At 41.9% G+C, this 26,475-nt stretch overlaps 1 long non-coding RNA gene across 2 annotated transcripts in view; it reads right to left on the bottom strand.

Annotated features, from left to right (window-relative positions):
- Positions 1-5,517: 5,517 nt before the first annotated feature.
- Positions 5,518-26,475, bottom strand: part of LOC307029174 — a 690,427-nt gene continuing 669,469 nt past the window's right edge. Inside the window, exons 2-6 of one of the 2 annotated variants that reach the window (XR_013805244.1) lie at positions 7,867-7,973; positions 7,430-7,490; positions 7,081-7,336; positions 6,826-6,949; positions 5,518-6,646 (exon numbers count right to left, since the gene is read on the bottom strand). This is a non-coding gene — a long non-coding RNA (uncharacterized lncRNA). Of the gene's footprint in view, positions 6,950-7,080; positions 7,337-7,429; positions 7,491-7,866; positions 7,974-26,475 lie in introns of both variants that reach the window. The other variant, XR_013805243.1, reaches the window with a different exon arrangement.

The raw sequence follows: 26,475 nt of genomic DNA, 5'->3' as shown, positions 1-26,475 counted from the left end.
ACATGCTTTGTTAACATTAACCGTTTTTGTGATAACTTTACTTTAATTAGCTGTCTTAATTAATTGTCTCTTTTCAACACGAACAAAACAGAGTCTTATTTTTTATTAAAATGCCTTTGCCCTATGCCCTCTTCCATTCCGGCGACAATGAAGATAAATGTGTTATTCCGATGGTATAATTGTGTTTGCAGTTGGAGAACAAGTGCTGGTTAAATTTGTCATTTATTTTTGATGAGGCTCTGTTTCATTTAGTTTTGTTTCTCATTGCACGAGGAGACGAGCGCCCCAAGGCCACTACTGTTCTTTCCTGTGTTTAACACTTGTTTCAAAAAGGGAAAGAGATTGTGAGAGAGAGAGCAGTGCGTATGTAAAATAGGGGGAAAGGAGAGAGAGATATTGCCAGTAAAGAGATTCTACCCACAACATGTCAGCAACATCACAATCAACAGGTAAACCCTCCACCCACTCACATCTCATCAGATGAAGGTTTGTGGGAGGGAGAAGCTGTGGAGGCATAAATACTGAGGAAAGAATGTGGAGAAAAATATAAAATGAGGGGAAAAACAACATGAGGGAGCTTCATTCGTGGCAGTCGTGACATCCAGGCTACAATGTTGGTCTCTCTGGAAAACAATGCAACCAGCTAATTAAACACCTACAAAGTAAACCCGCTTAGCTGGTTCCATCCATGTGGGCCAGACATCCATCATCCTGCTTTGGTCTGCCACAAGCTGTCTCTGACTCAGGACCAGGGTTTACAGTCACAGCTCACCTCACTGCTGCTACAGTCAGTGGTGGCTGAGCAGGGAGAGGGACATGTTTCTCATGGGAGGGACCAAATTAAAGAGGCCCTGCTTTTATGGTTTTAGAATAGAATAGAATCCTATCCTTTTCCCTCTCCTGCAGTGTGTTATAGGTTTTAGTGCATGTAAATGGTCTGCAAAGGCTAAAATCCCGCAAGAGGGAGTTTCTCTCCCACACACTCCCCCCCTGCCTGAAACGCCTTGATTTTAGTCCTTTGTTTACTCCAGCGACAGTGACGCCACTACGTAACAATCTATAGGTTAGCGCTCTAAGCAGTTGACCAATCACAACAGTGCCAGCCAGCTAACGAATCAGAGCAGACTGGGCTCTGGTTTCAGACAGAGGGTGAAAAGAGGGTCAGCAGCACTGGCAGTATGAGAAAAATAAAGAGCTTTTTGAACATTAAAGCATGGAGACATGTCACAGTAGAGACACTACATACTGATATACACCTGAACATCAGCCGAATATAAATGAAAATGCTGCACCTGACACCCCAATCGTAAACAACTTTACCGACAATAAAAAAGGGAAAGGAAAGGAATAGTTGAATGCTAACTTTCCTGAAATAAATCAATGAGACACGGAGCAATATCGCCCCAGGCCGATTAAGACCAAAGGTATCTGTATAAGGTGTGATACAGCTCTGATAAGGTGTGAATAGAATGACAACAGGTAAGCTAATGAGATTACATCACATAAAGCTGTTTTGCTGGATTAAGTGTATACATCTACAAATCCTTTTTGCATGGCACACTTTTTAAATGTTATAAAGAATTAGAGTGACATTTCAGATGGCCTTACTTTTAATTTCACCCCAAATGAAGTGGTTTCAACAATCTACACTGTCTAATCCCCTGACTGTGTTCTTTACCCTTCAGACATCTCTTTCACATTTCATTAATATTATGATAAATAACAATGTTATCATAGCTAATGGCTGCAGGTCTCTTCTGTTTCTCCAGAACCCCTGATGTTTAGAGACACTGACTACTGAAACCCAGCTGGTCCGAGCACTTTACTTTAGTCTTTTCTTGCAGGTGCAGATTTTGCATAGAACCTCTTTATTCCCACTCAACAGATGAATTAAAGGATCGCTCCTATCATATTTGTAAGGAACACATTGCTCAAATTCCACAGCAATCAGAGAGGAAACACAAAGCTATCAAAAGAGTCCTGCTTACACACATCACCCAAACCACAGACTGCAGGACCACTCCTGTCCTGATCCAGCAGTCTTGCTTTAAAGTAGTGGATAATTCCGTATTAAGAGTACTCTGCCTTCGATACTTTCCCAATCCAGACTGCTGTTTTTGGCACCCAGATTCCGGTGTGCGTGTTTCACATAATCATCTCAAGAGTCCCAGAAATCTCTCGTACTTAACACCATGATTCTCAGGTTTCTTTGGTTGTATGTGTCTTGTTCCATCCTCCACTCTTTTCTGCTTACATTGACACATAGCCTGTTCTCCCTCTTCAGGGTCTCTGTGCTCTGAATTGTGTTGTGGAATATTTCCCACCAGGAACTTTCTCTGTCTCCATTTCTCTCTCTGCCTTTGAATGTGATGAGGTGTGTTTTTTCCCGCTTGTTTCATACCCTGACATTTGTGTTGTGCAGACTGCTAGAAAGTTTTCCCTTTTATTGTTGTTACCTTTGCTGCTGCCGCTGTCTTCTCTTTCTGTGTCCCTTTCTCTTCATCTTGCAACACTTTCCTCACCTTTCTCCCTTGAGTTTGTTTCTTTTGTTAACTGGGGAACAAACTGTGATAAATGTCAAAATAATATTACATCTTCTTATTTTGAAGGAGTGTTAAACCTGGCTTGGCTTCTAAATCAACTTAAGCTATTCCCTACATTTGACATCCATCCACAGTAGGTGTTCAATGTTCTGAGGTAGGACAGACATCAGTGAAACACATGGCATGTCATTTCAGAATATGATTCCAATATGAAAACGGTTCAAAACACATCAATTGAAGGATTTCAGCACCGATGTATTTCAGTCTTCATTTTCTGCTTTTGAGCATGCATTTAGAATGAATCTAAAACCGGAAAGTGCACACATGAATGCATCTTGCAGGATTGGAGATATGTCCCATTCCTAAACCTTCAATGGGCAATGTGTCTTTTTCAGAATCCTGGATAATGTCATCTGCTGGCTCTAGTTGTCTGTCTGGGATTGTCAGAGCCCCAGACCCTTAATCCCCTGGCAGGGAGACATGGAGGCCTTCATCAGTCACGGGTCGTTAGTTTGATCTTCCTCACCGTAATGAGGTCACTGTCACCTCGGCCTTTCGTAATTCTCTAATTACTCTGTGGCGAGAGGTGGACTGTCATCAGAATGAAGCGTGCAGTCAGACAGATTTCCACCAGGATAACTGACTCTGATATTTACCTAACTTGCTATGACATTAAATTGCCAGTGATACTATAAGAACTCTAAAGGGCACTGATTTACTATTCACAAGGAGTGCTTTTCAGCATGAAAACACCATTTGTAGCAGTCTCTGCTGTTTTGACTTTGAGATGGATTGATTAACCGTTTTGTCTTTTTAAAAATTGAGAGAAATTGCACAATTGAAAGGGCTCAACATTAAATAAACACATTTAAACATTTTAAACACAAACACAGGCTTATCTCGATCTGACCTTCCTTAAGAGCCTGAAAGACAGTCTGAAAGACATGGTAGTTGGGAGGATCAAAGGATGCTATTTAGACCCTCCAGAAAAACGCGGGTAAAAATCCTTGATTATGCGGGCTAAATTCCTTGATTATGCGATTAAACATGCGGGGTTTTTATGTGATTTTATGCGGTGAAATTGCGGGAAGTTGCGAAATATGCGGAAAGTTGCGAAATATGCTAAATATGCGGGGGAAAAGAATAAAAACATTTTAAAATATTGGGCTGTCTTATTTATTCTCTCTCACACACAACCTGCCACTAACGTTAAACCCCTTTACTATTCAATTAAACACATTCAATGTTTATTTACTGTAAAAGCAATTGGGCTATTTTAATCTCACACACACACACCCCCCCCCCCCCCCCCCACACACACACACACACACTTCTCCGCCTCATTCTGTTTTCATTTACTCGTTCGTTATCTGACCAGCTTCAATCTTGTAGGCTACTCACCTCGTTTCTTGTAGCCCTCGAAAGGGTTTTGGAGGTTGATGCCTCGTGAACGTGAGTTGTTTGGCTTTCTTGTCCGCAGCAGCAGAAAGCATTTTCGAATGTTTGCATGAATCAAAGTGGGTCGTCACCGTCGATTTTCTCTTATGCTCCAACACACAGTTGCACGGGGTGCAGAATAGTTTCCCCCCACTTTTTGCCCGGTCTTTAGTAGAAATGTTCGTCGGTAAATGAGATGGATTAGATTTTTTCATCTTGGTGTTTTCTCTATCGTGTGAGCTCCACACGTTCACTCTATACAGTGTTGTTTACATTCTGTGATGCGCGAGCTGATGACGTCACGTCAAGACGAGTTAACTTTTTTTTTCTCAACTTTGTGTGGAGAAATGCGGGGATTATGCAGCCTTTTGATAAATATGCGGCCTTTTAAAAATCTGCGCCATTTTGCTGATTATGCGGTACATTCTGCGATCGCAGAATCGCGTTTTTCTGGAGGGTCTAGTTCTTGAATTGCATTATGGGAAATCTAGGACCAAAGGTCTTTCAGTTGTTTTTCTGTCCTTATATTTAAACCAGCGCCATATAGATAGAAGAGTTACGACAGCGGAAGTCCAAAGACGGTTATCGTCACGTGGTTCATGTAGACGAGGATCGTTCCCCGGAAGTTCATGGCGGGCAATGTGAATGCATTGATAACAGGAGATAGAACTACGATTTTTGGTAATTATTAGTGAATAAAGGTTTTGATTTGCAATATTTATGCAACAAATCGATATGTGTATGTATTTACATCAATATGTTTTATAAAATAAAATAGAATTTGCTAATATTAAGTGATAATATTAGGATTAGTGTGAACAACTAGTTTATATGTTAGGCTAACAGTGCCTTGGTTAAAGAGCCTGTTGCTGTTTATAGCTTTGAATTCTTTAAAACCAATATTATCTTCTTAAACTTGTATGGTAATCAGGAGCATCACTTTCTAATGTTTATTGATATATTTAGAGGGAGGGGATCTAAAGGAATGCTTCAAAATTCAGATTAGATTCATTTCTACCATTTTCTTAAATTCATGGTAGTTTCAGTAATCCCATGGTAATTGAGGACACAAGTTATCTAAATGACTAATGTCATCTTTATGGCTTTCAGAAAGGACAGGAGACCGACAGGTGACTATCAAAGGACTAGCAGCAGCAGCAGCAGCAGCAGCAGCAGCAGCATGATGATGATGTTAAATGTGTTGTTTTAGGAACATCCATTGCAAGTACATGGAATTCAATAAACATTGAATAGCATATCATGCAGTTTGCCTGTGCCTTTTCCTCCGTGTTGTCCTGGTTTGCTGTGCTGCCTCCTAGTCGCCACCATGGTTTGCTGTGCTGCCTGGGGATGCTCAAATCGCTCAGAGAAAGGAGTACGAATGTACGGCTTCCCCACTGACACAGAGCGCAGGAAAAAATGGCTGGCTCAAGTCAGCAGGAGCAATTTCACGACCAACAGCAAAAAGATATGTGAGGTTATTATATACAAACACTGCATTTGCACTTTTTCACAAAGCGAAAACCTCACCATTGGGAAAGCTTAATGTTTTGTTTAATACAAAAAAACAGGGAAAGGCTTGAAAAACACAGAGAGTTGAGACTCAGGGTGCAGGGTGAGGGTCTCAGTGCAGGTATTCAGGCTCCATTGAATCCCCCTCTGGTTCTTGTGCTGAAAGAGGGAGTAACAGACAGGAGAAAGGGTTATACACACCTATATAGCACACCTATTGGATGGGAAATTGCCTTGGGGAGATAAGGTGTGGTCTTTGTTCCCAACTGAAGTTATGGAACTTTATTATTTGTGAGTTTAACAAAGTATGACAAATGGCATCAGTAACAGATGTGATATGAATTTCTATAAAGTTGTCTCACATTCTTGGTCATATTTTATATACAGTATGTAATGAGTATAACATGTCCAGTAAGTATAAAGTGTTTCCTAATACTGTGTATTCAACCACTATGGAATATGTATGTGGGCAGAAAAAACTGAGTTGTTCTGTGCGTGAAGTAACCTCAAGTCACTCCGCAGGCACATTTTGATGCAGACCAGTTTGTCAAGACAAAAAAGGGCAAGACTAGGCTGAGAGCAGAGGCTATACCCACCATCTTCGTGCATCGCCCTGTGGTCAAAAAGAGAAGGGCCCCTGCACCACGATTCACCCCGGGACCTGTATCTACAAAGCCCATAGCTCATGATCACAGCGATAGAGTGAACGGTGACACAGGTATAATAAGTATGAACTCTTAGTAACAAAAGTCATATTTCTTATTTTTAAGTGGTATAATATTTTAAATGTTCGAAAATCTACAGTGCCATGTCTTCTACTTACATTAGTCTCAAAGATTGAGGGAAGAAGGGATGAGGAGACTGAGAGAAAGGAAAGTGAGGGGGAAGAAAGAGAGGACATGGCTAGTGAGGAGAGACAGGGAGGGTGGACACCACCCACTCAGCCAGCAGCCAGTCAGCATACGAGGGAACCAGCAGCCAGTCAGCATACGAGGGAACCAGCAGCCAGTCAGCATACGAGGGAACCAGCAGCCAGTCAGCATACGAGGGAACCAGCAGCCAGTCAGCATACGAGGGAACCAGCAGCCAGTTAGCATACGAGGGAACCAGCAGCCAGTCAGCATACGAGGGAACCAGCAGCCAGTCAAACAGATCTATTAAAAAAATTAAAGAGAAAATTAAAGAGCCAAGAAGGAATCACCAAAAAAGCAAAGTCTGCACTAACAAAAATCAGGAAGGAAAATGCAGCTCTCAAGAAAACAATGAAAATTAGGGACAACAAATATAAGAAAACGTTTTCAAAAGACCAACTTAAGGCATTAGGCAGACTCACCACAAAGGGGATGAAATGGAGCAATGAGACAATTAAGAAGGCTTTAAAAATTTGCTTTGTGTGCGGACCAACGGGTTACAAAACTCTGCAGAAATTGCAGATTCCCCTTCCAGGAATAAGGACACTGCAAAGAAGAATGCAACGTGTTAAGTTTGAGCCTGGTGTGTAACAGCTATTATCACTGCCCCTCCACCTGCCAGCACCCAGCCAGAGGAGCGCAAACAACAAAAAGAAGCAAGGTGTCCCGTCATGTACCTGGAAGTTTTGGTTGGCAAAATGGAGTAAGAGAGGGACTTGAAAAACCTTGGTGGCTCTCTACTCATGTTGTTACAGTTGTCTTGGTTACAGCTCTCAAGTTTTTTTTTGTTGCTATTTCCACATCTTTAGAAAATATGAAATAAATGAAGTGAAATCAACCTCTCCTCTGGAGAACAAACTTTGATTTCTCTGTCTTGTGAGTTTGCAGTCTTGCAGTTTTGCTCCTCCACCTGTAACATCACTGCCCCTCCACCTGCCATACAGTAGGTTACGAACAATACAGTATACAGTGATAGAATACATGTTTAGTATGCTTACTTATATAAAACAGTAGTATTAAACTTACCTTGTGTTTTCACTCTCACTTAAGTCCCTCTCCCTTTGCCATCAATCCAAAATCAGCTGAGCTGCAACATTATACAGACAGGTAATAATCAACACAATATGGCTCTGGTAAAAACACTCACTCTTACACGCACCAAAGTTATATTTATCTAATATTTAACTCCCTCCACCCCCGCATATAATCCCGTTTAGAAGCCCCTCTTCTCTAATTCAACAACGTCGGACGAAATGACATTAAGAGAACGGAATTTACAATTAAAAGGCTGTTCAACGTGTGTTGCTAACTTGATCCGTTATCCTAGCTTTATCTGTTATCTGTAAACGTTCCCTAAATCTACTAATTTAGGGATAATCCACTGACATCCTTTAATACACATGTTAATTTGAATCAGATGTACTGATAACATCCGCAATATAAATCTTTAAACTTCTTCTTACCTTTAAAAGTCCGTCACGAACGGTCTATTATGCTGCAACTCTACAGCTCTGCTAGCCTTGGCGCTAACTTCCGGGGAACGATTGAGAGGCTCCACGATCCGCCATTGCTGTAAAAAAGTGGTCCATTGGAGTGAACGGAGATGACGTAACTCTCAGTCTATACGGCGCTGATTTAAACTAAAGGACCAGCAGAGGTCACATTAGCAGAACGCTGCTGCTCGAGTCCTCACTAACACCAACACAGTGGATCACATTCTGAGGTCTTTACACCCGCGTCCTGTCTGTCAAATAATTGATTTTAAAATACTGCTGCTGGTTTATAAAGCATTGAATGGTTTAGGGCCAAAACACATTTGTGGTCCTCAGCTACTTTATGAACTGTCACATCTGCTTTCTGTCCCCAGAATCAGAACTAAACATGGAGAAGCAACGCTCAGTTATTATGCTCCAAATGTCTGGAACAAACTCCCAGAAGTCTGCAGGTCCGCTGTAACTGTCACTGCTTCGTTTCATGTCTTAAACTACACCGTCTCTCTTATTCTTGACTTTTCTATGTGACTTATTCTATTTGAGCTTCTCTTAATTTCTTTATCTTTAGCTTTTTACTTTTTGTTTTTAATTGTATTTAAATGAAGTGTTATATTTTGTTTCTTGTGTACTACGTATGTGTTAATGTTGTTAATACTTTTTGTCAAGCACTTTCAATTGCCTGGTTTTTAAAAAGTGCTTTATTAATACACTTGCCTTGCGTTGTATTTAATGCAGGTATATAATGATACCATTGAAAAAATAAAACAGTGTGCGTGTTACCGTGAGTATGTGCTTGTGTTTGTGTGTGTGTGTGTACATGTGTACGTGTTCAATCCGCTGCCTCAGACCAATGAGATTCAATAGACTGTGTCAGAGTACAATGCAGATTGTTTGTGTCTCGCTGTCCGTCACATTCAATAACTCCGTACATCAATGTATGACATGTATGACATATGATGATATCTTCTCCTCATCATTGTTTTTAGGATCAATGTAACTGAATTTCACTGCTGATGATTCATCACCAGTTTGGCGCTGTATTGACTGCAGCTGTGTTGTGTGGAGTGATGCCTGAAGTTTTGTTAACTGGCCCAGTATGGAATATGTGATCGTTACAATCATATGAATGGAAAATCACATATGTTTTATTGTTACTTAAATAAGATTTATGAACTGAGTTAGTTGTGATGACAGCTGTTTTACAGAGTGGAATACATAATCATAGACAGCTCAAAATAGTGCAGTGTAGTGTAAAGCTAGAATAGGACAAACCACAATAATAATGGCAGAAATCTCCATTAGTAAAAATGTGTTCACGCTTACTAGGGGAAGAGAAGTGTTTGTATTGTACAAACAGATGATGTGATATTAGGTCAGCGAAAAATCAACTTCCTGAGTGTTCTACTATATGTAGAATGTAGTCCACATACAGTACAACCCTTTGAATAAATGCTCAACAATATGACAATGATTGACACACCATTTAATAGATTTCAGAATAAACGTTATGATATTTGGCAGTCTTTCAACGCTTTAAAAGCATCAGGAAGAAGAAAAACGTTGTTTGTCCTATTAACAAATGTTAGCATGCTAGAACTTTTCACAAACATTGTTAACATGATAAGAAATATACCGCCAAACCTCAGGGTCTTAGCCTTTTCATGCATGTTAACATGCAGCAGAAAAGAACCCCCGCACAGAGTTGCTCACATTAGTTTACTTTTTTTATTTTCCATGTCATCAAGCTGATGCTCTTAGCCAAAGCAACTTACATTGACTTCAGTACCGTGGACATGCGTACAGGGGCAAGGGGGGTTCGCTTTCTTGACCAAGAACATTCTTAACCTCTTGAGCCCGATTGCCCCCCACGCAGCATCTTGTAAGAAACACCATCCCAGGGCTTGTTAACATTTAACAACCTATTAATGTGGCGTACCCACTTAACGGGAAGAAAACTCAGCTAACAGACGATAATGACCATTTTTACCAAAAGGAAGAAACACAATTCCAACAGCAAGCGTCTAAATCAGCAACAAACAACTTCACTTTACAGAGCCATACCTATACATATGTCTTACCTTAGCTGTTTTGTGATCAACAAAACGCTGCTGAAGGTTAATCCAATGTCTCTGTGTCATTTTAAAATGATTACTGATAATCCATCATTACATGTATTTGTAATACACAGGGTCTAATGGTTAGCCGGCCAGAGCATCTGCTTTGGGCATGCCTGTGTGTGAGTCATTCTAACTGACCAATGGTAATGTTTACATGGATTCATGAACTGCCCCTAGGTTATATTGGCTCTAACGGTTAGAAAGAGGTGTCAATCACCCAATTTGACCAATGGGTTCCAGAGATACAGCCCTGCCTAATGCATAGGTCTGATTGCAAGCTGGCACATCATAACGCTTTGTGGCGAAAAAAGGTATAGAGGTCTGGGTTAACTTTCCAAAAAGGTCCAAAACAGTTGTATTTGGATGGAATGAATACCTATAGTGATATTTCAATTACATACAATGAGTTTTACACTGTGGTACCTGAGAAAGGTCAAATGGCACTGATGGTAACCAAATGTATCCAAAGGTGAGTCCGCCTGGACCTACCTGCTAAACCTCTCTAAAAAATTCAAGTTTCACTAAATTAGCATCTACCTTGACACAGGGTACTTATAATATATTGTGGTTTGGATCCCTAAAGGTTCTGGGTTACTATTCCATCATTCAAGGGGGGTCTTCACTATAAATAATGGTGTTTTTTATGCGGAGATTAGAATTTAAATTATTTTACTATGTTCAATCTGAATTTACTTTAAAATAAAAACATCTATATTGATTTTGACACATACAGCCAACTCACAGGTGTATCATTGCTTTGAGAAAAAAGATGATTCATACACCCCTTTTAGTTGGGAAGATATACTCATTCATTCTGGGATTTTCATTTTCGAGCCTGAGGCCTGAACAATAGGCGCTTAAGACGTTAAGACTTTGACTATTATCCCCTTTCACACTTGCAATGCAACCCTGAAATCATCTAGACCAGCAGTTCCTAACCTGTGGGCCGCCAAATAATTAGCAAAACATTATGATTTGTTAGGAAATATTTCACTATTAAGATTTGTTTTAATTTGATTTCCTTTCTGTTTCTTGATCCTCCTTAGCAACGGGTCTGTACTACTGAATTAACCAATCAGAACTTTATTTATCCTCCGTAATGTTTATGGTTGAATGTGGGCCGCGAACATTTGATAGATTCTTAAGTGGGCCTTGGGTTGAAAAAGGGTGGGAACCGCTGATCTAGACATTACCTGAACTGCCTGTCAGAACAAAAATGTCCCAATCATTTGGAGTATTCACAGAGTAGGCGTCTGACATGGACTATCTACTGTTTTGTTCCAAATGTTCGAAAGTTAATCTCCAGACAATCTTCCGGAGGTTATATGAGCGAGGGCCTTCAGTTGTGTTGAAACTAACAATTATTGGAATGGTTTTGTCGAAATGAAAAAATGCTTGAGTGTTAAGCTAATGTTGCAAATTGTTTAACCAAGCAATGAACTTTTAGGAGGCTAAACGTTCCCTGCTTTAAACTTTTGTTGCTCAAGCATTCAAATCCCCCCCCTTCAAGTATCTTGGCACAAAACCAACACATGGAGATTTATACAGACCTCTTAACAACAAAGCTAATAACGTGCACTGAGTGACAGGACGTTACACTGCAAACAGAACCAGCCGCTCAGCCAGAGGAAGCTAATGGTAAAAACAGTCTCTGCTTTACATCTGCCAAAGGCAGTTTTTGCTGGAATCTACTAAGTTAGTGTGTTATGACACTACATCAGAAAAACATGAGAGGAAGGAAAGATTCCTCTGTGGGTTACGTCCTAGAAGACAAGCTTGAAATAGCGTCCAGATCACACACTAGGATAGCATAAAATCACATGGAAATACACATTTGTGAGCAAACATACAGGACATTTATCATGTTCAATTACACAATTACCTTCAGCTGGGATTTGAAGACAAGTCTCTGCCAAGATTTTAAACCACACACTTCTTATTCGACCTTAGTGTACAGCTGGACCTTTTCCTGGAAACGACACATTGCCTCCCCCCTTTCCTTGTCTAGAAGTCCAGCATGTAGAGCACATATAATTAGGTTTTGAATGTTAAGAAACTGTACAATTTCCCATCTCTTTTTCTACAAAGTGGGTTGATTTCACTATGATGAGACATTATCTGTGTGTGCAGCACCTTTAACAGTCCTAAAGGGAACCCTCTCAGATGACCTGCTCTTCCTCTCACTCCACTCAATGAAAACACTTTTGGTATTTTAATAGGACTGAGGATCAAATTATATGAGATGTCAATCACATCTTCCCTAGGAATATATTCGTCAGCACTTTAATTTAAATCAACCTTGAGGTGGACTTGACATCTGAGGCATCCTAGAATGTTATTAATGGTTTGCTGCCAGACTTCCAAAAGTCCAGTATGTCCGGTCTCAGTGTTTTTATTTCCATCTTGAACCAATGGGAAAAAGAAACATCAGCTATTATGCAAGAGACCAATTGAAAAGGGGAACAAGTATTACAAAAAAAACATTTAAAGGCATACAAAGACTTAGTAACTCCACTAAACAGACATCCTCTCTTGTTTGCGTTGGTTATTCAACTTTGAAATCATTTGGCAGCTGATTTTTATTGGGCAATTACAGCTTAACAATACACGCTGCAATTACAGAGCAATATGCACGAGTCCTAATCGTTTAGCTTCATTTAATCCGACAAGCTGGCAACAATAGAGAAAACCCACTAAACGTCTGTGTTAGCAAGTGCTTTAAGTGTCTCAAGTTGGATTCCCTCCCCAGTCCTCTATCTCCAGCAGCCAGGTGGGAACACAACAATAGCTTCCTTGATTGAGGACCTAAACCCAAAATTGGTGGATTTGTGGAAGAGAAAAGGGATAATGAGGTTTAATCATTGCGTATTGGACCAAATCCAAAGGGCGGAGGGCATATGCTGGTGGTTTGGAGGCCAGTCCATCGCAAAGCTAACTGGTTTGATCTGTGAATGCATTTGTTGTCATGCGAAAGAGCTCTTTCAGATTGTAAGATTAGGCAGTATTGCCATGTTTAAGTATCCTTATGCTGGGGACAGGCTGTAAGATTATTAAACTTCACATCATTAGACAGACCCCATAAACTGGTCATTTGCAGCTCTGATTTATACATTAAACTGAAAGTATTGTGACTGCTGCTCAACCTGCATTTCAGCCAATCCACATTCCCATTGTTCGAGTTAGCAAGTTACTCTGACGCCCAAAATACTGTGACAGGCCAATGAAAAACTTGATGTCAACTTTGACAAGTTCAAGGTAATTAACTTAACTGAGTAACTAATCAGGTTTAAACAAAAAGCTTAAACACTTCAGTTTCTAGACTACTAGCTACAATTTGGTTTTAAGCAACTCACCGATTGTTTTTCTTTATTTGACTGCCATTTCAGAGCCTCAAGTTGGACTTTGTTGGCACAATCTTTGTATTTCACCATTACCATCTTGTTTTTTGTATCCATTAGTGCCACGAAAGTGTTGCGTTAAGTACAAATGCAAATAATTGCCATTATCTTTCATGAAATGCTTTGCTTATCTTTGATGCTTTTTGAGAGTGTTGCAATGCTACATTTGGATAAAAGGTAGACCTGAGACATTAGGTTTGTGACCTTCATAAGAGTGAGGTGAACCTTGGAAGCTGTAATGGTTGGAATTAATATTTACTCTAGATGTGTCCTAATAATAGTTGCTGTCAAATGCTTGAACTTTTAGAAACTGAACCTCTTAACTGTACTTACTCTAACAGCAGATTAATACCTAAAATGTAAATGCATGTCTCAGTGGAGTCTGTGGCTGATTTGTAATTCCTACATATTCAATCATCTGCAATTTGCCACATGGTAGATGCGTTCTGGCAAGGAGAAACAACAGTTAAAGGTTCTGCCGGGGTTGCAGCTGTGTTTGCAGAGAATGTGTTTGCTTCTCTCATGTTCTCTCTTTGGTTTCCTTGTACTCCACAAGCTAACCCATTTATCTCCAGTCCCCGCTTCCTTCAGTCTTCATTCTATTTTCTTTTCTTTCCATTTCTAAACCTACTATTTGCAGCACACCATCTGGTTTCTCTCTTCTCTCCTTCCTTTACCGTTTACCTCTTTATTCCAATGAAAAAAAAGTATCTCGAATTTAATGTATGAATAATAGAATATTATATAACAAATGACATGTTCATTAATCTAATCCAACACAACTCTGTATCTGAAAACCTCTTTCTACAACACTGAGATAGGCTGCATGTACGATTACATTTATTTAAACAAATGATGTCAAGATTTAACATTCAAAGGTTTTTTTGTGATATGCACAAAAGCCACTCTGTACTTGTTGGTATTAATGCAAATCGGAAGTCCCAGGCTCCTCCAACAGTGCATCAAACATTATATCTGAGATCTAAAAAGGAAATACATGAAGAACATCGCAATAAAACAATGCCGATTTGGCAATGGTACAAGTGAAATGCCTGATTATGTCAACTATTTACAAGTAATTTAATGAGGTTAACCGAATGTAGGATGAAATACTTTACAGTGGAATACAACCCGCTTGTTGTCAATTATATATGAATATATGTGGACTGTAAACAGATGTAAGAGCTTACATGAGTAAGTGAAGAGAGATTTGAGGGTTGGTCCGCCTTTAGACTGTACTCTTTAAAACATACTGCAGTTTGACGGTGATCAGATGGGATTAGTGCACAGACATCACCAAACTATCTTCATGGGTTGCTCTGGTACCAATGTAGGGCCTGGGTCCATACAGCGCCTGGTTCTGGCAGGCCATCAATGCTTCTGATTCCAGACAGATACAGTGGTGGGCTTCACTGTTGTATTGAAAGCTATAAATGAACATTTTGGTCTTTATTTTGGTAGTTTCCGTCTGACAAACACAGTCCAAAACAAGCTTCTCCATCAATTAACCAGAGCTTTTCTGAAGATGTGAAATATTTTCAACTCAAAGCGCTTGTAGCATACGGAGCATAAGAAAGCCGTGCGCTCTGAAAAGCTCTTTTTTGTTCTCGTTGGCATTCGGAATAGGTTGATACATGACAAATTGAGGCCCATGTTTTCTACCTCCAACCAATTATGCTGTAAGGGATTTAACATCATGTTTGACATTAAAATGTGTCCATTACGATATTTCATGCTGGAGTCATAGCAGGTGTGGGGCTATCTGCAAAGCACTGACTGGAACATGTTGTCCACGTTGGGACAGACGCAACATGTGTTTAGTCCTTTCCAGACATTTTAAACTACATTGTTTGCTTTTCTTCATACTGTATGTTTGTCTGTGTAGGTGTTAGTTAAGGAAAGATAGGTCATGTTCATTGATATGTGTCAAGGTGCTACAGATGGAAAATATTTATTTACATGTTGTACATTAATTCTCTCGTTACTACCTCTGACATTAATGTGGTTTTATGCATGGTTCTTGTAAAAAGACTAATAATAAAAGGAACATCTCTGAGAGGCTTTCATAATGACACAAGGTCTTTTTGATTTATGTCCCGTTATTCATAACAACAACAAAAAAACACTATTAATATGCTCAGAAATCCAAGATGCACACCCCTATTATGTTTTCTTCATTAACACACAGAAGGGGTTTTAAAAAAGGAAAGTGAGCAGAGAAGAAAGAAAAAAAGGAGAGCAAAGACATAAATATAAAGGGAGGCCATATTGTAACATCTGGAAACCCATGTTGAAACAATGCCCCCCCCCCCTCCAGACCATTAGCAGACTGATGAGTGAACAGTTAGCTGGATCAACTCAGCATGTCTGCTCTCTCGCTCGCTCTTTAATCATTCCTTATCTCTGCCGACAACACCACATCTCAGCCCCCCCCCCCCGAACGCTGTTGATGGGTGGTGCTCTGTTTTGTTTCGGGGCCCAGAACAACGAGGTCTCCAGCGCAATTGTGTCACAGAGGAATGCCAAAATGCCAGGAAATGATGAATGCTGGGTAAATATAGGAGCTGGCTGCTGATTGGCTGGGTCTGTGTGAAGAAATCAGATAGTTTGTCCGAGCCAAACCATCATCTCTGTTTGTGTGCTTGGTAATTGTGTTCTCAACATGACACATTTGAGTACCTTCTTCTTTTCTTTTGAAGTTGGAAACAAATGCTGATGAAACAAACACCAGAAAAGTTCAACATTTGATTGATTTGGTTTAGGCATTAGCTGAAACTCCCCCTGATAAATCATGTGTACTGACCAACTGGGTCAGACACATGATACAAAAAAACAACATAAATAAATAATACAAATATAATTTATCTAATAAAATAACAATATAAATATATTTTATTTATTATATAAAGAAATAACATAAAAAAACGACAAATATTAAACTAAATAATGGCTGAATAACATTGGGCGACTTTCATTTCATGGTCTGAGGAACGTTCCTTCTGTTTCCCGGGGGGAGGGGGGGGGGGGGGCACATGAACAGAAGAAAGCCAAGTTGTTCACATCTGTGCTTTTTCTTAAAATGATCAGTAAAACATATCCATCATGAGTCAATGTCTTCTAATGATATACATTGAGACACAAAGGTACATCAAGACAATTAATTGTTTTGAAACACATTTCCTGAATTATTATTATTTTTATTTGCTAATGAGGCTTTATCTCATTAAATAAATGCTTACGTTCATAACTATCCAGAACTTCTACCTCTTCTCTGCAATGGTACAAAAAAGCTTCCTTCCCGCCCCCACCAGACAGGCCTCCTGCATGTGGGTACCCCCTGTTGATAGGGTTAGAGCGTATTAAAGCCCCTGCCCCACGGGAACGCATACAGCCGTTTGAAAAACTCAAAAACAAGATAGACAGGTATTTTTTTTATCCCAAATATTTTTGCGAGACACTACAAGTGAAGATCATGAATCTTTGATTATCATTTTTTTATAAATATTTGATGCCCAAAGCAACCCCTACCCCTACCCAAAGCAGAACAAAACACAACCATGTTTTTCCAGTACTTCAATATGTCTAGTTTCTGAAAAGGATGGATGTAAAAACATATTTTGCTCCAATATAAAAAAAATGTATAAAATGTTGTATTGATGTGTATTTATTGAATAGTGAAAATGTAGTCTTTCCCAAAGGGGGGGGGGGCGTTTTAGCTAAATAAACTACCCAGTATGAACTATGTTATAGCCCTTATTAGAATCATTCAGTCCTTAAAGTTGTAAAACGCACTAAAAGCCGAATCTAGATTTATTTTCTCTTTCCATTCATTCTAGTGAGCCGAGAGTGCTAATTAAGCCGGCTGCCACTAATCTGTTGATTAGTAGACAGCGGGGCTTCTTGCTGCAGAAGCCTGGTTTTAAACTGTTGGTTAATAAACTACAGAGCTTGTGGCATTCCTCTGTCCGAGATACGACTCGTACACACGGCCTTAATAAACCCATGAGCGCCGTTAACGCCTCATGTGGGCAGCACTGCATACACCTCCATCCATCCCCTGAGCGTGTACACGCCTCATGATGAGAGTCGGAGTGAGACGCAGCGTGTGGAGGCCCCCGCGCAGCCCTTTCGGTCCAAGCACACCTTGGGTTGCTTCACGGGCAGCGGCGGCAGGGGCTCTGGCGTGGCGTGGCTCGTCACCATGACGACCAAAAACACATCTCGAGCACGTGCGCCCACTCTCAGAGTGTTTCTCAGAGTGGCAGCGCGTGTCTCTGATGGACAGATGGATGAGCAGGCTGATCAGCAGAGGATACGTCCTGCAGTTCGCCTCTCCCCCACCCCCACAGTTCAATGGGATACAGGAAACACTCCTGTCCTCCCAGAAGCTATGTCTTGCGCTCCAATCCGAGCTGCTGGAGCTCCTGTTGAAAGAGGATATTTCCAGGGTTCCTCAAAGGGAGGAAAATCAGGGGTTTTCACTCCCGTTATTTTTCTAATCCCGAAAAAGACTGGGGGAATGAGACATCCTGGATCTGTCAGTATTCCACATGCTGACGATCAAACAGGTGCTGGAATGTTTTCACCAGGACGACTGGTTCACTTCCACCTGAAGGATGCATACTTCCACGTACCCATCATCCCAAAACACTGGAAATTCCTGCGTTTACTCATTTTAGGGAATATCAGACCAGACAATCGTCTGCCGGTCGGATATTTCCTGGCTCCTCGCATTTTTGTGTAGAGAAGGCTGGAGCCACGACACAGAGGAGGGATGAGTGTGTTTTTCTCTGGACGACCTGCTATTTGCTGGCTCGCTCCAGGGAGGAAGTCGCTTTACAGACGGTACATCTCGTATCGCATCTGTCAAAGCCTGCGTTTCATAATAAATTGGAAGAAGAGCTGTCCTCTTCCCTCTCAGACAATCGTTTATCTGGGAGTGGAGTTAAACTCAGCGAGCATGAGAGCGCGGCTCTCGCGGCAGCGAGTGGAGGAACTGACAGCTCTCCTCCGGCGTGTCCAGTGCTTGGATTGGGTCGGTACTCACCGGTACGCAGTACCGGCACTTCTGATTTTTACCCATGTGGTACCGGCATTTTACTGAGTACCGGCACCTCAGCCGCCGACAATATAGGTATATATTGTAAACGCAACGCAGCACAAATGTGGGTCTGACTCTGCCTCACAGAGGGTGACTGGCTGTCTACATGACGTGGCCTGCCGACATTGCCACTTTCATACAGATCATACTAATGCCCTCGATTGGTCTCTGTGTGTCATTCAAGCTCGGGAGGGTGTGTGTTGGTGTATGTGTGGCGCGAGCGAGGGAGAAAGCGCGCGCACCAGTTACGTGTATTGTTGTTAGCATCTGGTACTAGCTAGCTGTGCTAACGGATATAAGGAGCTGTTTCAACAACAAGGTGGAGGGAGAGTCCTCTGCTGTCAGACTGAGAGGCTGATAACTACAGCTCTGGTGAGGTAAATTACTCTCTGAGTCTTTAGATAGTTAACTTAGTTTAAGTTATCTCAGTGGGTCTCAAACGGTTCGGTCGCCATTTATGTAAACACATATTTCCATTTGAGTGGGTAGTGATTAGTAAAATATGCATGAATAATACAAACAAAATGTTAACTCGGTGAAAAAAGGTAAGATAAACTTGTTGAGAGCTAAAACTAGTCTTTGCTGTTGCCTCAAAGAGGAGCAGGGGGGAGAGGAGGGAGACAGGAGAGGCCGATTCAGGAGCCCAGACACACTCACAACTATAAATGAACCAAAAACAAATAAATAAACAAGTTTAAATGTTTTTTCATATTGGATATTGTATGTTATTGGTTATGGCCATGTACTTATGATTTTATGATTATTTAAATGTATACATTTTTGTTTCATATGGGTGTAGTCTCTTTATTTCCCCCTCAAAATGCACCAGATTGATGCATTTAAGTCCAACATTTAAAAATAAATCTTACCGGCGAGCATGCCCCCGGACCCCCCTATAGGATTTGAGGCCCGGCCCCACTGTTCCCAAATAGATTTGCAATTTTTTTTAAATAGTAACCCATCTCCATATGTTTCTTTTTGGGTAGTAGATTTAAACTAGAGGGCTATCACTTTGTGCCGCAACGTTATTGACAAATAAATCCAGCAAAATGGCACAAAAAACTGGTAGTGGCCTCAGGGACGAGGAGTCATTTAACCAGCCAGTAGGAGTCAAGCTTTACTTTCTTTTATATCCATAAAGAAAAAGTAAATCTGTTTACAGTTGTTTCATTATGTAGGTTGAGAGGTATCAATATATCTCTTCATTTTGCTCTCAAAGTGCACCAGATTGATGCATCTAACTTCAATATTTTAAAAAAAGATCCCCGGGGGAGCATGCCCCCGGACCCCCCTAGACTAGAGGGTGTCAGGTCCAATCCCCACTTATAAAAATAGCACTTTACCACTGCACCCCCTCTAATCTCAGATGCACCCTGAGTCATTTTGTTTAAGTACAGTGAGCCTTTCTAAAATATACAGTAAAGAGACAAACCCACCAGCATTATAGGATATACTATGACTTTGTGCCAAATACTTGTTGCTGATTTAGAGTACTGGCACCTTTTTTATTCCAATTCAAGCACTGGGCGTGTCACAACCCACACAGTCCTCTCCGTGACGCAGCTGCTCTGCGTTGGCGTCAGCTGGTCACGTGATCATACCCCTGGGTCTCTTCCAACAGGGGGACTCCAGAGGTGGTTCATTCGCTGCAGAAGCCTGCTGTTTTTAACCTATTGGTTTATAAACTGCAGAGCTCCCGGTATTCCTCTGTCCCAGATATGCCTCCTACACACGGTGATAATAACCCACGAGCACCGTTATAACGCCTCGTGTGGACAGCATGCACACACCTCTCATCCCCTGGGCGTGTATGCGCCTCATGATGAGAGACGGAGTGAAATGCAGCGTGTGGAAACTCCCTCGCAGCCCTTTTGCCTCAAGGGCAGCGGCGGTGATGGCGTGGCTCGTCGCCATGACGACCATTACAGCACATCACAGAGAAGCCTCTCCCCCCAGCAGTTCCATGGGATACAAGAAACACTCCTGTCATCCCAGGAACAGTGTCTTGCGCGGTTTTTACTCCGCTATTTTTCTAAATCTCTGAAAAGAACGGGGGAGTCGCCCCGTTGCTGTACAATCAATGTGTTGATTCGCACAGACAACAGGCCACGGCTATGGAAGCAGACTACCTCAATCGCCAGGGAGGAGTACGATCTGCGCAGCTTCTGAACGCAGCCAGGCGGCTGCTGTTCTTGGCGCGCACACACGTTGCTCTCATCAGAGCAATGTATATTTCCGGCGAATTGAACGGAGGGACTCGCAGAGCGCAGCAGCCGTGTTATGCGAGGAGTACGGAGACTCAGACCTGTGTCACGCGCACTGGCGCCTCAGTGGGATTGGCTTTGGTGTTACGCGCACTAAAGCAAAGCACCATTTGAACCTTAAGACCAGGTTCCCCTTAAACTGTTGTCAGCCAAAGTAGTATTACTTTTGGCTCTATCAGCAAAAAGGGTGAGTGATTTGTCTGCTCTCTCTGTGGCTCCGTCATGCCTCCGGCTCCAAGGAGATGGCAGTTCAGCTGTTTTACGCCCTAACCCGGCTTTTATGCCAAAGGTCATCACAAACTATTTTAGAGTCGAGAGTGATCAACTTGGATGGCTTCTTTCCCCCTCCTCACAGGTCGGAGGAAGAAGCCGCGTCTCATCTCCTCTGTCCTGTGCGCGCGCTGTCCTGCTATGTGGCGCGCACGGCTGCCTTGCGCCATTCTCAGCGCCTGTTTGTGCATTATAGAGAGCGCTCGATCGGGCAGCCTCTGTCTGCACAACGGCTGTCACACTGGTTGTGTGAAGCTGTGTCACAGGCATGTCTCCTCATGGGGTGGATACCCCGGAGAACATCAATGCGTACTCCACCAGAGGAATGTCCTCCTCCACGGCTGTGCATGGAGGAATGTCAGTGGAAGACATTTGCACTGCTGCATCTTGGTCTTCCCCCTGTTCATTTATTCAATTGTATTTAAGGGATGTCTCCCATTCCTCTCTGACACACCCTGTACGGAGTGTCTTGTCAGAGTGAGTGACGTCAGGGATCCAGCTGTGCGTCTCTCTCCTGCCTCTCGGCATGCGGAGAGCGGCCTTTTTTCCCTCTTATGAGAGGGATGTTTCCTTTTTTTCCTCTGACACATTTTTGGTACGGAGTGTCTTGTCAGAGTGAGTGACGTCATGGATCCAGCTGGGCGCTCTCCTGTCTGACACGCAGAGAGCTGCTGTTCCCCTTCTATGATCGCTGGTCAAGGTGGGACCTTCGTCTCCACTTTCTCACAACGGCTGGGTATGTATTGTTCCCAGCCTTCACCCCGTCGGGAAGAAAGGCATGTTTAGCTATGTTCCAGGGACGGCGATGCGCCATTACGCATGGCACGACAGGCATGGGGTGTTATTGAGCAGGTGTGTCTGTGCTTCTAGTGCCGGGCGGACCCAGTGGGGAGCAGACTACATCATGCTTCGCCCTTAACCCAATAGCGATAGCCTTAGAGGGCGAAGCCATATACGAAATAGAACTGAGGTTACCTACTGTAACCCCAGCTTCTATGAGTAAATGGCGCAGCCCTCTAAGTGCTGGGCCCCACTGGCTCTACGAATAGCTGAAGAAAAGTTATTTTGTATGGGAGCAGATTGCCGGGCCTCCTTCCTATTTATACTGGAAGGAGGCCCGAGGGCGGGGCCCACCTTGTGGGTGGGCGTGGACTACAAGTGTTTCAGTGCTGCGCGGTTGCGCAGGGGGATTACCCAATAGCGATAGCCTTAGAGGGCTACGCCAATACTCATAGAAGCTGGAGTTACAGTAGGTAACCTCAGTTCTTATTATACATCCATGGAATTATAGGTTTAAATGGGGTAGGAATTCCCAAATCCATAGACTTTTATCTTTTTGTAAACGGGGGTTATTTGACTCTTCACTTCACCATCTGTTGTCTGAAAATGTTGAGAGATTAGACTGGATACATTAAAGATTAATCATAATTGAATGATACAGTATAGAAATATAGTTGTGGTCCAAAGTTCACTTGTAAAGAACTTGCATTTTATGACAGTCTTGACTTTTCAATAATTTCTACATCTCTTATTTTTCTGTGATAGAGTTATTGGAGCACATACCAAAAAAACAAAAGTCATGAAGTTTGGTTCTTTTATGAATTTATAATGGTTCTTCTGAAAATTTGATCAAATCTGCTGGGTCAAAAATATATATAGAGGAATGTAACATGTCCCTTGGTCATTTTCACCTCAATTAGGCGCTTTTGGTAGCCATCCACAAGCTCCTGGCAAGCTTCTGGATGAATCTTTGACCACTCCTCTGCTAAATGTGTTGGCCTTCTGACATGGACTTGTTTCTTCAGCACTGTCCACATGTTGTCGGTCGGGTTTCAGTCAGGACTTTGGGAAGCCATTCTAAAACCTTAAATCTAGCGTGATTTATCCATTTCTGTACCACTTTGTACGTGTCTGTGGTCATTGTCCTGTTGGAACACTCAACTGCGCCCAAGACCCAACCTTCTGGCTGATGATTTTAGGTTCTCTTGAAGAATTTGGAAGTAATCCTCTTTCTTCATTACAATCCATTGACTTTCTGTAAAGCACGAGTTCCATTAGCAGCAAAACATGCTCGTTGCATAATACCACCACCATGCTTGACAGTAGGCATGTTGATGTTGGGGTTAAAGGCCTCACCTTCTCTCCTCCAAACATATTTCTGGTCATCATGGCCACACGGATACCTTTTCTGTTTCATCTGACCCCAGAACTTTACTCCAGAAGGCCTTTTCTTTGTCCATTTGAACAGCAGCAAACTTCAGTCAAGCCTCAATGTGGCGCTTCTAGAGCTAGGGATTCCTTCCTGCACGGCAGCCTCTCAGCCCATGGCGATGTAAAACACGCTTGATTTAGGACACTGACACCTGTGTCCCAGCAGCTTCTAATTATTTCAATTATGATCACGCACAAGAAGTTAAGAGCCCATTTCACAAAGCTAAATTGATTGACACAACTTTCTACATTGGCAACATTGATAATTCATGTTGCTGTATTGTATATTTTTGACCCAGCAGATTTGATCACATTTTCAGAAGACCCATACTAAATGCATAAAATAACTATTTTAAATAAATAAAATAATTTTGTTTTGTGACAAAGAAGTATGTGTTCCAATAACTCTATCAAAGAAAAATAAGAGTTGTGAAAATTATTGAAAAGTCAAGACTGTCATTCATACATGTTCTTTACAAGTGTATGTACACTGTCCTTAACATTTGTTTATGCTCTATAATGCCCAATGTTGTTGTTCCATTATAATGCCCAATGTTGTGTATTTTCAAATTCTAGTGCACTCGAGCTGGTTTCTCCATTCTTACCTACCCTACCTTTAACTCTTTTTAGGGTGCAGCTATATGTTTTATTTATTTCAAAGTGGGCCCATTTTAATATGTTTTCCTTCAAATGTGGCAGAGGACTCCCCAAGTGCTGTGTTTAAAGTAGGCCTGTGTATTATTTGTAATTCTCCTTATAGGAGTTATTTGTTTCTTATTAGAGGTCAACAGTTTTATATAATGTAATACATAGCCTAATAAATGCAAAACAACTGTAGTGTTTTTGTCTGATATAACAATAAATAGAACTTTATAAGCTATCAAGCTATGACATATGTTTTGCCGCTCAGACAACTTTTTTGGGGGAAAAGGAGCAAAATGGCTATTTTATTCAAAAAGGTTGCAGACCCCTGATCTAAACTAAATAGGCTCAAACAGCCATAGTTGAAGAACTAATAAAATAGCTTTTGTCGCTGCCTGTAGTGTCTCATATCATTATTTAATTATGCTTATTCTACAGGGAGAAACACAATGTATCTCACATCTTAATTAACAGAGAGCCTGAATGCATATGGAATCTAATATTACATTAATGGGATTTAATTTGGATTATGAGTTGTGTGTGTATGTTTCTATCACTGGCACACCTGCAGGTCTTTCTCCATAATACAAAGTTAATGAATTCAGTGCAGAATCTGCTCAGATCTCTGCATTGCCGACTTCATCCGCAATCACAAAATTCCAGGAGAGCATTGATGCAGGCGTCCCTTGAAGAAACTGTCAATATCAATTACAAGCATAATCCCCTGAATTCCAATTCTTCATTACTGCACAGCATCCCGACCATGCTGATGTATCTCATTCGCTTCACGCAGCCCCACCCCCCCTCCCCTCACTTTTTCATGGCATTCTTTTGTCTGAAATTCCTTTGAACATGGAACCAATCTCTCCCCCCCCCTCTCACTTTCTGTCACTGTCTCCTTCCATCGGGAGACATGTCATGGGTTTAATTGCCGCCAGGTGACCGGGAGCCAGGAAAAACAGAATTAACCTTGTCAGCCCCGAGCCATCCCTCCCCCCCTCCCCTCCCTCTCCTCTATCCCATGCATCAATTAAAGTTAAGCCACTGTAGCCCCTTGGTTTCTTGCAGGCTCAGAGTCAGGTACACAAAGAAAGGGGAGATGGACACGTGAGAGGTACATTAGAGAGGGGGGAGAGACAGACAGAGCAGGGAGACTGGAGGAGGGATAAAGAGGGATTGAGCTGTTGCAGGATGGAGAAGAGAGGATGAGGGCACAAAGGCATACAAAGTGACAAGATGAGAGACTTGAAAAGATGGAAGGAGATTTGTTTGTATGTGGGAATTCGAAAAATAGAGGGAAGGAGAGGAAACAAAGAGAAGAGGAAAGCGGGGATAATTCAAACGAACGGATTGTGGCCACATTTGTCTGCATCCTGACTATTTGTACATTTAAGGGCTTGCAATCCAACGTAATCTGTTTGAGGAGACGCCCCTTTATAAATGCGCTTCAGTTGACACCACCTCTCTGAAGACGCCATTATGTCACTATTACGATGTGGGGCTAACTACACTGATCTTTTATGAGTTGGACAGTTTTTTATGTGAAGCTCAATTGCATAAAAAGAGGCACATTTCGATCCGAATGTGTACATATTAAGGAGTACATGCACGTATGCTCAGTTTCAGGTTCATATTGAACTGCTGCAGCACCTCTTTTCACCCTCCGTCTGAAACCAGAGCCCACTCTGCTCTGATTGGTTAGCTGGTCGGCTCTGTTGCGATTGGTCACCCACTTAGAGATGTCCCGCCCCTTAGCCTATCTCGTACAATGTGTTGGAGTGCTCACTTATAGAAGCGCAAGTGTTACATATTGATGTCATTATGTTGCGGGAAATGAAGTTTCAGGCGGGGGGGATTGTGTGTGAGAGAAACTCCCTCTGGAGGGAACACAGGGATTCTAGCCTTTGCTGACCATTTACATGCACACAATCCTATAACAAACTGCAGGAAAGAGAAACCCCCTATAAGGATAAAAGGGCCTCGTAAAGGAGTCTGCTGTAAGGAAATGCCTATTAGTGAATGTTACCTTTTGTATAAAAGTGCATAAAAAAAACAAAATACAGTGACATACGCTATCCCAACTCTCCCCATCCACAGTATGCGTGCAGGTGACGGAGCACATGGAATTGTTTGTGTTGGCTTCACCTGTCCTCACAGTGGAGTCGTTGTGTGATCCTCGAGACCCGTGACGTCAGTGCACCCTGACAGTGTGATAATGGAGCTCACACACACACACACACACACACACACACACACACACACACACACACACACACACACACACACATACACATACACATACACATACACATACACATACACATACACATACACACACACACACACACACACACACACACACACACACACACACACATACACATACACATACACACACACACACACACACAGACACACACACACACACACACAAACACACACACACACACACACACAGGAGCCTGGAGCTTTTAGTGCCTCTCAGTTACAACCCTCTCACCATCTCCAATAGCGTTCTTATCACCTGTCCTTTGGCATGGTCCCCCCCCCCCCTCTTCACTCTACAGGTGCGCATT

The sequence above is a fragment of the Notothenia rossii genome (genome assembly GCF_949606895.1).
Source record: "Notothenia rossii genome assembly, chromosome: 2".
In the NCBI taxonomy this organism is placed as follows: domain Eukaryota; kingdom Metazoa; phylum Chordata; class Actinopteri; order Perciformes; family Nototheniidae; genus Notothenia; species Notothenia rossii.
The sequence above is the reverse complement of the archived record's forward strand: the minus strand, read 5'-3'. Positions and strand labels throughout refer to the sequence as shown.